Consider the following 10,033-nt stretch of genomic DNA (forward strand, 5'->3'; position numbering starts at 1 on the left):
GCAGGTCATAAGTACAGCTTGACAAGACTAGTCAGTGCAGCAGTAAAAACAATTTAACTTGGATGGTTAGTTCTTCCATGCCTCCACCCGCGCCACCCACTGAGCGGTTGCCACAAGGGACTGCAAACGGTGACCCCACGCCACTACACCCACTACACGCACACCCCCGACGAACCGCCTCCCACAAATCCTCGTCCACGCACTGCAAAAAAAACCCATTCTCTTCCATCTCTCCCTCATTCCCACAAACCACCATTGTCGCTTCCATCTCCATTGCGCACAAAACAAAAACTTCTCTCTCCCAAGCCCACTGTCGCCTAAGGAAGGCGATGGCGGAGGAACTGTCCGCCAAGCGTCATCATGCTGAGACCTCGGACAAGAGCAGCAACCTCGTCGACATTCACGTCCCCGGCGAGAAGCGCGAGTACACAACAACCCTCACAGGGGTTGAGCTCCACGGCAACGAGAAGCTGGAGATCGTCTGCACCAGCGTACAAGAAAAGGCCGACGAAGTGATCTCCAGGCTTTGGAAGAAGCTTGGCGGCAAGAGTCTGAATCATAGGATCGTTAGCGTTGGTGTGCACTATACCAACGAAGATGAACCTCCCCAGATGGCAGCAGTCCTGCAGTTGTGCATCGAGGAGCTCTACTTGGTGTACCACATCGCAGCGACCACAAAATGGTGAGCCATCCTACTCATTTGCCCTGTATGGTTTATCTGTTTTATTAGTACTGTATCCCGAAAATTTCATCAGACCTGTTTCCCAACTAGATGTACTAGTGTGGTTTGTGAAAAGTGGATGCACTACTGCATTTTCTCAAGTAGATACACTATAAATGTATGTTTGAACCTGATCACTGGAATACTATTTGGAAAATCTTGTGGAAGATTAAATTCTGAAGTTGATCGACTAGTGTAGTTTCTCAAGTTAATCCAATAGAGTAGTCTATGCACTCGATGTATTAAAAAGATGTTTCTGAACTTGATGTAGTGAAGTATTTTCTGAATTTGATCTAATGTTATTTTCATAAGAAAATAAACTAAGGACTTGGTGAAGCACTGGTTATGTGTTATCCTATTCAACAAAAGTAAACTAAACTAGTACCAATACAGAACATACAACATTGACTGAAACTATGCATAATCCAAAAAGAAGAATACCATGATGTACTTAATTTAATTTCAGAACTTTGTTTACTAGTTTTTGAAGTACATTCATCCATTGTTTATCCTACATAAACAACTACTTCATGGAATCATCGCTTGTAAAACAAAACAAAAATGAATAATTCAAACATCAAAGTAATGCTAATATTCAAAATGCCTCTCGCCTTGCAGGCCCAAGCGCCTGACCGTGATGCTGCAGCATGAGAAGTTGTTCACATTTCCCGGTTTCAGCATTGAAAGCGACAAAGAGAAGCTGAAGTTGTTCGGTTTGGAGATCAACCCCAACAAGTTCATCGACATTCAGCGCAAGTGGAGAGTTCCATACACCGGAAAAGAGTACGACTCCTTGACTGATGTTGCAGCCAGCGTCATCCACCTATTCTACAAAGGCATGAAGAAGAAGGTCAACACGCAGGAAGACTACAAACTGTGGGGGACCAACCCGCTGCCAGACAACCTCATTGAGTATGCAGTAGCAGATGCGTATGCCACGTACAATTCATGGTTCAGAATCGACTACATCACAGATGGTTTGGAATATGCGAAAGAGCGGGAGGCTGACCACTACTACGACTGCCCCTTCTACCCCTTTTAGGGATGAAGATACATCATAGCCTGCTTTCGTTTTACTTCTGCTTGTGGTTGCCTTTTATCTTGTTGTTTCAAATTAGTAGTTTGCTCTTGTTGGGTTGAACCAGTATGTTTATGTCGTGCTTGTCATGTTTGAACAAGTTTAGTTATGTCATCAAGTACAATGTTTTGCTTATCTCATTATATAAGCTTGGTAGCTTCCTATGTTGTTAATCCATCATTTCAAAATTGAAAAGTAGCTTCTGAATGGAACGTTGTGGCTACTCTAAAGTACTAGTTATGATGCAACTAATCACACAACGTTGTTCCATGTCTAGTTTCAATTCAGTATTGTATAGAAAACATAACGTTGAGAACAATTAGCACAATTCGAGTTGCTTAACAACGCTTCAAAAGTTGAAGTGAAAATTCTTAGTACTTCATGTAGTGTTCTCATTCATATTTAGCTGCTAGAAAATTAACAAGTACTACAAACATAAAAAAGTTAAGAAGCATCACCACACACTTATGTTGGCCGCTTGCAGATTAAGAATGACAGTAATAGTACACTTGATCGGACAGTACATACTTACTACAATAAAAAGTACAAAGAAGCATCAGTCCGTAAACGGTACTATGAATGCACTATCAGTACAACTTAGTCTACACGCAAGTACCATAGTTCTGAAAATGACACTAGAAGACCCTTGAGAATAATCACAAAAACAAACACAAAAAATAAGGCAAAAAACTCAAATGAAAAAGACTACACTCACACAAAACTGACAAGAACTAGAACAAAAAGTATCAGTCCAAGTTAGTGCTGGAGTCAAGTACTAGGTTCAAACAAACAAAAACAAAAAAACAAAAAAATTGACGGCCCAGGATCAGTCGCAGGCCCTGACAATGCTAGATACTTGAACTCGAGCCCATGAGTGAATCCCTAGTAATCCGCACAATGCAGGACCCGCCGACCAGGGCCCACAGGTTAAGAGAGAGAGAGCGAGCGCCATGTATAAGCGCTCAGGTAAGTGTTCAGAGGAGTTCGACTGGTGAGCCTCGGCTGCACTTATAAATAGGTCCGGAGCCCCCTCGACTAGCGAGGTAGGACTAAACCCAGAGCGCACGCGCACGCCATGCTGCACAGCCGCGCGGACGAGCTATCCGGGCCGAAAAATGACCCAATAGCCTGCATCGTCAACAAAACACCCCACCAATAAGCCCAGTTAAACAAAACCAGAGGGCGGGACAAAGAAATATAAACTACAAGAAAAATGTTTGTCAATTAACCTCTACAAGAAAAAAGGAGAAAATATGATACAAAAACAATGAACCTCTAAAAACAAGAGAACTTAATAGCCTATCTGTTAAATGTACATAATTTAAAAACCCGAATTAAGTATTACTTTCAAGTTCAACTACTAAAACGCAAAAAGTTCAAACATATAATGCTTGTCAATTATGCTAAATTTCTTATTTATATAAAATCTGACAAGTTCAAGTACTAAAATGCAAAAAGTTCAAGCATATAATGTTTGTCAATTATGACAAGTTCAACTACTAAAATGCAAAAAGCTCAAATATATAATGTTTGTCAATTATGCTAAATTTCTTATTTATATAAAATCTGACTACTTCAACTACTAAAATGCAAGAAATTCAAATAGAACTTATTTGTCAATGCTGCTAAATTTCTTATTTATATAAAATCTTTCCACACCTCAACGAACGATCTGGTCATAAAATAATCTCAAACCCCCATCCCACCCAAAAAACCAAAAAAACCTCAGTTCAGACATACATATGACATCAGTAAAACAGTAGGTTCAGTCAGGCGAGTCACACCACTATGACATCAAATTTTGAACCCGTGCGCTGTATGAAATTACAATTCAGTTCACACAGTACTAAACCAAAAGTGCACTAAACTGAGAATACAAAAACTATAAAGGCCTAACTTATGTTGGTACAGATGAAAATAAAATAAGTACAAGTTTTGAGCAACAGCTCCCAGGGCACTGAAAAATGTTTTGAGATAAACTAGTGTATAAGAGTTCAATGGAAAAACAGTACTTAACATCCACATGGAAAAACATCACAAAGCATACGTCACCTAAACAGTGCAAAACGCCATTATCACCACCGTAGAGACGTGCAAGTGGGATTTAGCAGATCGTAAGTACAACTTGACAAGACTAATCAGTGCAGCAGTAAAAAACCTTTGTGTTGGACGGTTAGTTCTTCCAGGCCACCACCCGCGCCACCCACTGGGCGGTTGCCACGAGGCACTGCAAACAGCGACCCCCACGACCACTACACCCACGCCCCCGACGAACCTCCTCCCACACACCCCCATCGATGCACTGCAAAATACCCCATTGTCTTCCATCTCTGCCTCATTCAGAGAACCACTATTGCGGCTTCCATCTCCACTGCACACAAACCAAAAACTTCTCTCTCCCAAGCCCACAGTCGCCGGAGGAAAGCGATGGCGGAGGAACCGTCCTGCAAGCGTCACCATGGCGAGACGTCAAACAAGAGCAGCAACCTCATCAACATTCACGTCCCCGGCGAGAAGCGCGAGTACACCAGAACGCTGAAAGGGGTTGAGCTCCATGGCAAGGAGACGCTGGAGATCGTCTGCACCAGCGTACCAGACAAGACCGACGAGGTGATGAGCAGGCTCAGGATGAAGGGCGGCGTCTTGTATCCGAGCTTCATCGGAGTTGATGTTGAGTACACCAACAAAGAAGAACCTCCACAGATGGCGCCAGTCCTGCAGTTGTGCATCGAGGAACTCTACTTGGTATACCACATCGCAGCAGCCACAAAATGGTAAATACTACTGTTCATTCATCTGTTGTACTAGTACTACTCACTAAAAACTTAATTAAACTTGTTTCCCAACTAGATGAACTACTATAGTTTGTGAAGTGGATGCATGAGTACATGTTTCTCAAGTTAAATGCATTTCTGAAACTATGAGGTGGATTGTTTCACCAGATTAGCATCTGAAAAAATGTTTATAGCATTCTGAACTTGATGCACCAAATTAATTTCTGAACTTGATGTACTAGCATAGGTTCTGATCTTGATGCACCAGTATAGTTTATAGAATTGATATATTAAAATATCTTTGATGAAGTGGTATAGGTCCGTATCTTGATGCAGATGGTTCTCAAATTAATTTCTGAACTTGATATAGAATTAATGCACAAAGATGTATCAAGCACTGGTATAGGTCTTTTATTCAACAAAAAAGAAAACTAAAATTGAATCAAGCAGCACATATATCATTGACTCTGGTAAACTGATTCTTGAATTTGGTGAAGCACTTGGTGAAGCAATGATGATAGCAAAAAAGAAAAAAATAACATGGTGTAGTTGAATTTAATTTTAGGACTTTGTGTACAAGTTTCTGAACTACATTCATCCATGACTCATAATATATAAGCATCTACCTCATGGATTATCACTTGTAAAACCAAAAAGAGCAGAAGAATTAAATCTTCAAAAAAGAAGACTAATCTTTAAATGTGTGTCTCCCCCCTTGCAAGCCCAAGCGCCTCAAAGACTTCCTGCAGGAGGAGAAATTGTACACATTTGTCGGTTTCAACATTGGAGGTGACAAGCGGATGCTGGACAAGTCTAGTTTGGAGATCAACCCCAACAACTTCATCGACATGTAGCACAAGTGGAAAGATCCAAAGACCGACAAATACTACGACTCCTTGGCCGATGTTGCAGGCGGCGTCATCCACCCATTCTACGACGGCATGAAGAAGAAGATGGATAGGGCAGACCACAAACTATGGGGGACCAGGCCGCTGCCAGACAACCTCATCACGTACGTAGGAATAGATGCGTACACAACATACAAGTCATGGAAGACAATCGACAACATCGTGACAGGTTGGGATATTTCAAAAGAGCAGGAGGCTGACCCCTACTACCACTGCAACTTCGCGGGATGAAGATGCATGAATGTCTGCATTCGTGTTGCTCGCCCTTCTGCCTGTCCTTAGTCTTGTTGTTTCAGATTTGTAGTTTGCTTTGGTTATGTTGAACCAGCTACCTTATGTTATGTGTGTCAGGGTTTGAACAAGTTTGCCTATGTCTATCAAGTACATCGTTTGCTTATGTCATCTAACAAGTTTGCTAGCTTCCTATTTTGTTGATCCATCATTTGAAGTTGAAGTAGGTTGAAGTTGAAACTTGATGGCTGCCACGCAGCACTAGTCATGGAGAAACAAAAATAACACATAAATATTTTCGCAATAAAAACAGTGGCAGACTAACTAAGGACAAAAGCAAATACTAGCCTTGGACACTCAGTATAGCTTAGACATGTACATCAGTACTATCACACTAAAAATCAGTTTTAGTTTCAGAAGAACATTAAAAAGACTAAGTTTCAGCCGAGGACAACATTCAGTACTAAAAGCATCGTGCTAATAGTAGTTAGAAATTTACTAAGTACTGCAACAGGAAAAGCAAAAAACCATCAGTACGTATTTCCTAGTCACTAGCATGCTAGGACTGAAAGTTCTGGTACACTTGAACACACGGTACATTCATTCTACAAAATATAAAAAGGAACGGGAAGCTTCAGTTCACATTCCCTAAAACAGTGACACGCGAAGAATAACAGAAATAATACAACTGAAATCTTAGTACAACTTAGTCTATACGGCAAGTACTATGATCATACCAAACAACAGAAGCATCAGTCCATATTGACTAGTGAAGTAGTTATGAACTTAATAGTGCTACCTGTTAAATGTAGCTAATTTAAACCAGTGCTTTAAATTTTACTATGAAGTTCAACTACTAAAACTTAAGAAGTTCAAACAAAAAATTTACTAAGTACTGCAACAGGAAAAGCAAAGAACCATCAATACGTATTTCCTAGTCACTAGCATGCTAGGACTGAAAGTTCTGGTACACTTGAACACATGGTACATTCATTCTAAAAAATATAAAAAGGAACGGGAAACTTTAGTTCGCATTCCCTAAAACAGTGACACACTAAGAATAACAGAAATAATACAACTGAAATCTCAGTACAACTTAGTCTATACAACAAGTACTATGATCATACCAAACAACAGAAGCATCAGTCCATATTGACTAGTGAAGTAGTTATGAACTTAATAGGGCTACCTGTTAAATGTAGCTAATTTAAACCAGTGCGTTAACTTTTACTATGAAGTTCAACTACTAAAACTCAACAAGTTCAAACAAAAAATTTTGCTCTCAATTTTAAATGCCTTACGCTGAATGAGATTACAATTCAGTACTAACAGATCTATACCATAAGTACAAGAAAAAGAGTGTACAGAAACTATAAAGGTCCAACTTAGGTTGGGACAGTTGAAAATAAAATAAATCTCACTTTTCTAGCAACAACTCGCAATGCACTTGAAAAAAAATCCTAATGAAAAAAGGTGTTTTCAGTTCAACTTGTGTATAAGACTTCAGTACAAAAAATAAAACTTAACCAAAATGAATTCCCGATGAAACATACACAAGTGAAACAGCTATTCAACCACAATATCATCATGGAAGAAAAGTTTGTTAAACATTCTGCCACACTCAAACACAACACAAAATATACCAGTTATTACATAGTACTTGACAAGACATCCAAAAACCACAAACAAAAGCCTACAATGCTTTCAAGCGATATATCACACAACTATCCCATTCACTACGCAAATGTTGACCATTTCTCCTATGCATCAGGAGCTAAAGCCTGAACCTCCTTGGGAAGCTCTGTCACCACAAGCTGGCTATTCCGCTTGAACACAACTCTATACAGATCCTCAGCATTCTAATCAACAATACGTGGATGCAAAACAATAAAACAAATTATCAAAAATCATGACACATAAAAAAAGGATACACAATAAGCCAAACACAGAAAGTGAAAAGCTCAACTAGAACCCATGTCATTATCTCGAATGTTCTCAACGATCTTTTCACCATCATAGGATCCCGCATACTTCAGAGTATAATGGCCACATTCATTCGGCCCTTGAAGTGGAACCTTGACAAACATTGGTTTCTTTGCAAATAGCTCCCAATTGGGCTGCTTGCTCGCATTGTACTGAGCATCACCATACACGGCCTTCATTACTTCGACCAATCTAGAAATTTGTAAAAAAAAAGAAACCACACATTTTTAGGTCTCAGAAAAGTAGAAACAAAGATGCAGAAAAATTAATCCAGTACAGATAATAAATGCCACTCACAATCTTCTCACAGTCTTTATGATAGGTGTTCTTTGAAGGACGACGGTTCTTCGGATAAGGTAAAGAGTCAAGGATGTCAACGCTACTTCGGTACCGATTCATGACATATAAGGAAAAGTGGTTCACTTTCTTATCCTTTGCTAAAATCATAGGCTTGAATAGAGGCATCATGATCTAAAAACAAATGACCAAAAAAGAGATGTTAAATATTCAAAATAAAAACCAGCATCACAACAAACAAATAAAACCAAAAATCAGCTAGTAGATCTCACAAGGTCGGCACTGAGCAAGTCTTCCTTATCTTTAACATAGCTCTTGAAATCTCTCCCTACACTCTCCACATTAAACACTTTATTTTCATCACCGTAAAACGTACAGTCAAGCACAACCTGCAAAAAAGCCAAAAAAGAAATAGACAGCAGAAAAGGATCAACAAGCAAAGTATTATTAAAACTCGTAAAAACAATAGGCAGACTTGTTCAACAGAAAGAAACGATCTGATTGATTACCGTGATGAAATATGGACTCAGCAATACCCTTTTCCCAGATGCGAAATCAGCATTTCCCTCGGGATCTTTCTTCCAATCATCAATGAGGAAGTCCATTACATCACCCTCCATCATTTGCCCAGGTGAAAAACTTCCCAGATGCGATTCACAGTGAAGCTAGTTACGCTTTCATCAGGCTGAGGTATCATTGAGAATGTATTCCTGCAGCACACACATGAACAAAAAGAAGGAGAAGCAAGATAAGGCATTCATAGCAGTTCAAGTTGTATAAAAAGGAATAGTTCAGGTCATATTTATCTAGCAGTTACAAAAAACAGAAGAAAAAGAAGAGGAAAAATAATGAGAGATACTCACTCGCATACTTCTCACGCCATTCATCACTAAGCAACAGATTATACAACTTGCGAGCCTTGTCCAGGTGAGGGAATTTATGAGGGTGAAGTTGCTGCACAGGGGAGCAAAACTTTATAGGAGCTCTGGGCGCACGCTTCATGCTTACAACATTGCTAGAATCCAAAGCAGGATCTTTCCTAGTACCACCAGCTCTACAAGCCACTATTCCAGCAAGGGGAGGTAAACCTTTGGCAGCAGCGATCCTCGTGACTCTTCCCACACTAGAAATCTTGTCAAACACATCATCATTGCTGTCTATCAATTCCACAATGGGATTCTTGGGTGTAGTGGGGCTCTCTACACAAGCAGCCGTAGAACCTCTCAGAGCTCCCAACCGCCACTTCATAACACCAGATCTTGTATTTTCAGGAGAACGCCCCTGGCTAAGATCAATAGTTACACGCTCGAGCTCCGAGAACTGCCTGCCAAAGAACCTGTAGTCATGCTCACCAAGATCCAGCCACTCACCTGCAAAAACAAAAACAAAAAAGAAGAAGACCGCACAAGGGTAAGTTCAAATACATAATTCATGACAGTACTAATAGAGAAGTACAAGCTGCAAAAAATTACAAAAGGCCATGCACACGTACAGGGTTCGATGCCAAACAAACCCCGGAAGTCAACATCAAACACATCGCTAGTTGCACAGGTATACAACAAAGTCTTCCTAATGTCAAGAATGTCTTCATGGCGGTAATCGACCATTTCAATTGCACCATCCTCCCGGCAATGATAGGTCTTGCAGTTTTGTAGCATAAAGAATCCACAACCATGCCTGTAAACAAAGGAAAAAACAAAATGGTACATCACAAATCTGAAAATACAGGAACAACATCCTCCCAGCAACAAAAACAACTAACAAAAATCATTAAAAATGGATACTCACATGTTTTCTTGCTGCGGCACCCGCACAAACTTGTAAGAGAAACCATTAATATGCACCGGGAAGAACGTTTTGGACCTGTCTACACTCGACTCCCTCCAAAGCTTCTTTATATTATATGTCATATTCATTAAGAATCTAACTGCATCACCCCAGGTTTCATCACGGAGTGAATCAAGACACTTGAAATGACAGAACCTCAAATTCAGAACAATCAAGCACCAATGCCCAGATTCTTCGCTAGGCTTCATGGTAG

Source organism: Triticum aestivum, chromosome 3B, assembly GCF_018294505.1.
Source record: "Triticum aestivum cultivar Chinese Spring chromosome 3B, IWGSC CS RefSeq v2.1, whole genome shotgun sequence".
Classification (NCBI taxonomy): Eukaryota; Viridiplantae; Streptophyta; class Magnoliopsida; order Poales; family Poaceae; genus Triticum; species Triticum aestivum.